This window comes from Vicia villosa, linkage group LG7, assembly GCF_029867415.1.
Source record: "Vicia villosa cultivar HV-30 ecotype Madison, WI linkage group LG7, Vvil1.0, whole genome shotgun sequence".
In the NCBI taxonomy this organism is placed as follows: domain Eukaryota; kingdom Viridiplantae; phylum Streptophyta; class Magnoliopsida; order Fabales; family Fabaceae; genus Vicia; species Vicia villosa.
The window spans coordinates 135,714,613-135,720,436 of NC_081186.1; positions in this window are offsets into that span (position 1 = coordinate 135,714,613).

The window sequence follows — 5,824 nt, forward strand, 5'->3', positions numbered from 1 at the left end:
CCAAGTTCTTATTGGAAAAAGCTCGACTACTGCTAGAAAACAAAAGTTATCCAGCTTTTGAGGAAGTTATGGCACTTTTGATCTATGGGTTGGTTTTATTCCCTAATCCCGACCAGTTCATAAGTGTACACATCATCAACCTTTTCCTAATCCGTAACCCGGTACCAACATTGCTGGGAGACATTCTACATTCTCTACACACTCGTACCATGAAGAAACGAGGAACTCTCATGTGCTGTATACCGCTACTGGCTAGGTGGTTTACATTTCATCTTCCCCGATCAGTGTTGAGAAATGAACAAAGAATGCAATGGTCTCGCAGGATTATGTCTTTGTCTCATTCAGATATCCGGTGGAACAACTTCTTTCAAAGAGACATTACTATCATTGATCATTGTGGAGAGTACCCTAATGTGCCACTCCTTGGCATCAAAGGAGGCATCACTTACAATCCCTCTTTAGCTCTACGCCAATTCGGATATGCAAGGAGCAATGGTCCTCATGACATGATTATCCGTGGCATTGTGTTTGATTACGAGAATTATTCTCATAGACACCGACGAAGGTTCATACATGCATGGGACAGTGTCTATAGAATAGAAAGTAAAACTTTGGGGCAATGGAATTCTATCCCTATGGAACCTTACCTCAGATGGGTCCGCACTCATGCTCAGAAAATCATTATGCCATATCCCGCTATTCTACCTGTGAATACAAGATTACACTCAAAGATGTTTTTGATTCATGGCAAACTCAAATAAGCATTCAAACAACAAGGCGGAAGCAGAAAACTCAAAGAAAAGCAAGCATTGATCACTCATGATAGTACAGGTTGATCTACTATGCATATAGGTCGACTCAATACAAGCAGAACAAGAAGAATGCAGAAAATCAGCAGTTAGGTCGACCTACTGTCAACCCAGGTCGACCTAAAATGAAGAAATCTACATATCAGTCTGCTAGGTCGACCTACACAACAACTAGGTCGACCTAACCTAAGAAATTGTTCCCAGAACGCATCTGAAGGGGATTCTGGTCGACCTACTCCTTTAACAGGTCGACCTAACTGGGAGCAAAATTCTGCAAGCACTGCTAGGTCGACCTAAGCTCTACAAGAGGTCGACCTAACTGATCAAGAATGCCAAAAATCTTGTTTCTCTCATCTCCAACTATTAAGCTATCATATATATTATCAAAGGTTCAATTATTCAAGGCAACACCAACGACTGAAAGATACACAAACGCTTCTCATCTTCGTTCTTCATCATCTCCAACACAATTACACATAATCATTCTTGCGTTGCGGGTTAGTGATGAGTTCGATAACGTCCATGGAACGGAATTGAAGATTCCTAGTGGGTGAAGGTTTGTGGGGTTTGTTGGTGAATAAAATCTGCGGGTTTTGTCCTCCACGACGGGTGGTTCTTGGGGGTTTTTATCAAGAGGCGTTCATTGAGGATTCGGCTGAGTGTAACGATTGAGGAACGGGGAGTTCAAGGAATCAAGACACTGCAGAAGGGAATCAAAGTGAAGCTCTTGGATAACCTTGATCTTGTTCAAGATTAAGGGGGAAGAAGATTCAAAGGATCGACATAATTGGTTTATCGTTTATCGCTTTGTTATCTTCTTTGTATATACTACTTTCAACATTAATGAAAGATTACCCAATTTCAATTTGGAATTGGGGGCAGACGTAGTCGTAGCGAGGACGATCGACGAACTGCCTAAACAAATATCGTGTTCTTGTCGCTTTTACTTTTTCATTTACATTCTGTTCATATTTGGTTATAATAGCAAATTGATCAACGATTCGAGTGTTAAGATTGTGAATTAAGAACCTATATAAATATCACAATCCATCACATATTGAATCACCATCAATTTGATCATTATCACCAAGTGTTTGTATATTTGTTTCTATCACTCTTACTGCATTGCAAACATTGTCCATCATACAAGAAGTTAATCTGATTTTAAATAAGAGCAACACTTTGATTCTGCAACGTATACTCTTATCACTTACCTCAAGTTTTTGACTGGTTTTTTAAACACATATACAATCGTTTCGATAGTGGTTCGGAATAGACGCAAGTCGATTCAGAATCACTTCCGCTGAAAAGTCATTTAACTCCGTAAAACTGTGAACGATCTATTCACCCCCCTCTAGATCCTAAGGCCAGCGTCTAACAAGTGGCATCAAGAGCTCTGGTTTATTCCGTGCTACGTGAAACACTTATTGGAAAGATGGCTTCCGGACCTAAAGGGGCTCACAATAGAGCTCCAGTTTTCAACGGTGAAAACTATGGCTATTGGAAGGATTGTATGTGTGTCCACATCAATGCAATTGATAGGAACATCTGGACAGCTATTGCCAATGGTCCCTTTCAGATCACCATGACAAATGCAGCTGGTGCAGTTGTTCCAAAACCAGAAAATACTTGGGATGCTGAAGATGAAAAGAGATATGCATACGATTGGAAAGCGAGAAACATTCTAATCTCAGCTATAGGAGTTGATGAATACTATCGCGTTTCCCATTGTAGATCAGCTAAAGCTATGTGGGACACATTGCAAGTTGCCCACGAGGGAACGGATGATGTCAAACTAGCTAGGATCAATACGTTAACTCAAGAGTTTGAACTCTTCCACATGGAAGATGGTGAATCCATCGAAAACATGCAGAAGAGATTCGTTCATCTGAAAAATCGGTTAAATTCTCTTGATAGACCTGTTTCCAATGCAGTTGCTACTAACAAAATCTTAAGATGTTTGAACAGGGAATGGCAACCCAAAGTTACAGCAATAAAGGAAGCAAATGATCTAAACACTTTAGACATCACAACTCTATTTGGTAAACTAGAGGAACATGAACAACACCTTAAATGCCTTGACATGCATGAGAAAAGGACAAAGAAAGAAAAGAACATGGAGAAAGAGGTAGAGATGAAGTCAATAGCTCTAAAAGCTTCGAGCTCCAAGACCTCAAAACGAGAGCCAAAGGATAGTGACACAAGTGATGACGAAGACTCCGATGATGAGGAAATGGGACTGTTTGTGCGAAGATACAACAAATATCTAAAGAAAAATGGAGCAAAACATTCTGACAAAGGCTTGATCAACTATAGGAAGCAATCAAACATGTTCAAACAAGATGACGACAACAAAGGAAAAATCAAAGGCCTTTGCTTCAATTGTGGGAAAGCCGGTCACTACAAACCGGATTGTCCATACCTTAAGAAAGAAAAGGAGAAGAACCAAAGCAAAGGTCACAACAAATCTAAAAGAGCCTACATAGCATGGGAAAGTGATTCATCTAGTGAAAGCTCATCAAGCGATGAAGAAGAATCAGCAAACCTATGTTTCATGGCTCATCAACACAAGAAAAAGAAAGCTGTAAGTCATCTTAAACCTGAACTCGTAGATAAGGTATCTCATTCTCAACTAAAACTTGCTTTTGAAGAATTACATAGAGATGCAATTAAAGCTCTCAAACTTTTGGCCTCAAATAAGAAAATATTTTCATATCTTGAATCAAAAGTTGAGAAAATCGAAAAGGATATGGAAGCTTTAAAACAATCTATGCTAGACATTCAAAAGGATAAAGTTGAAATAGATCCTACATCATGGTTTGGTTGTGAGACATGTCACATTTGGCAAAAAGAAGTAAGAGATCTAAAAGCCAAGTTAGACAAGGCTCTACAACCAAAAGTGACTTTTGCCGTTGATCCAAATAAGTTCAAAAGATCGTATACTCCTTTATATAGTAAATACACTTTTGTACCAAAAATATCAACTAGCAAAACTCCATATTCTCATCATATTACCTGTCATTATTGTTGCAAAAAAGGACATACCATTGAAAAATGCAAATTTAGGAGAATTTTAGTTCCTAAAGGAGTATTTCAATGGTTGCCTAAATGCAACAATGTCTGTACTCACCATCCAGGACCCAATGAAGATTGGGGACCTTCCACTCTAAATTAATTTTGCAGGAAAAGTGTCTTGACATCGCCGAAAGGTGGTGGTTCCTTGACAGCTGGTGCTCAAGACACATAAAGGAAGACATACCACTCTTGGTATGTCATCTATAAAGACAGATTGAAGAACCATACTTGGCAGAGGAAATGTAGGTGACCTGGCCATCACAAATGTATAAGATACATCACAAATACAGTTAACCCGAAAAACACAAAGGACGCATTACTTGATGTGCAATTGGCAAGTTGCATTGCAAAGAGATTTTAAACCTATTCTTAGCAGAATATTGTTTGGGACCATGTCCCGCATCCGGGAGAACATCAAGTAATCGATACTAGATGAGTTTTTCGCAAAAATCAAGCTGTGAAACATTCCATCAAAACAATTCATCATCAAATCTAGGAGTATGGCACACTAACAAGAGGACTCTACACAATGATGACAAAACACCTACATATTGAGAAAGCGGTAACATGCATATTGTTCACTTCCAAAAATCTTATTGATACTATAATATGATATCAATTAACATGCTTATAGTGACTTCATGTGTTCTTATCTACTCTTCTCAATTACATATGTATATGTGTTCATCATTTTCACTCATAACATATCATGTTTGGGCATTCAAGCAAATGACAAAGCGAAAATACATCATATAGAAACATTTCTAAGGCATTTTCATCATTTAAGGGAACTTAGGTCGACCTACTCTGTATTTGAGTCGACCTACAGAAGGATTTTCTTTACAGAAACTAAAAAGGTCCAGTTGCGTCGACCTACTCATAATTTAGGTCGACCTAAATTGGTCATTTTTTTTGTTACTTCTATTAGGTCGACCCAGCCTCACTTTAGGTCGACCTACTGCTGTCATTTTTCCAGATTTGGGTCTGTTAGGTCGACCCGGCCCACTCTCATTCATTCAAAACATTCCATTTTTTCAATCCCTCTCATTCTCATCACATTTGGTACGGCTAACCCTATTTCCTCAAAGTTCAATAAGTGTCAAAATCATCTCTCTCTCTCAAATCTTCAACAACATGCCTCCAAAATCAAGAAAGGGAAAAGAAATTGCATCAAGTTCATCTTCTCAACCGGTAAGTCCTTTAACTCTTGTTCATCCGGATTGCAAAGATAATTTTGAGAAGTGGCAAATGAAAAGGAAGGTTGTCAAACAATATATCTATAATCAACATGTTGCCAAGCACATGCATATTCCAAATGTGGTCGATTTGGTTCAACATCAAAATATTCATACACTTTTGGAATGTGCTACACCGTATTGTGAGAATACCATTAGGGCATTCTATGCTGGTTTCACAAGAGAGGAGGGCTGTAATTTCAGATTTAAAATGGGGTCAAGATCCCATATTGTCGACAAACGGGCATGGATAAGTATATTCGGCCTTACACTTTTGGGAGATGAAGTTCGCATTGAAGACGGTGACATTCCGGCAAATTATGATCATGTCGCCTATATGAAATCCATTCTCAAAGATCCTGCTGTTCTTGACAAGCAAAATGAATCAATCACAGCTGGGCATCTAAGAAGAGATCCTAGGCTTCTCAACTGGATCATCTCAAGGGTAATCCGACCACGAGCAGGGGGATTTTCAAGGATTGAACGTAACGAAGTGGTGTTAATGTATCTGATTCAAAACAGAACTCGTGTGCATTGGCCACACTTTCTAACTGCTAAGTTTGAGGAAGTAAAGCAGAAGACTACGGCTTTATGTTATGGTTCGATTATTCAAACTATTGTGAACCACTTTGGCATGAATCTTGATGGATTGCCGTACATTCACTTGAAACAGAATCAAGATTTCTCTCAAACAACCTTAACCCT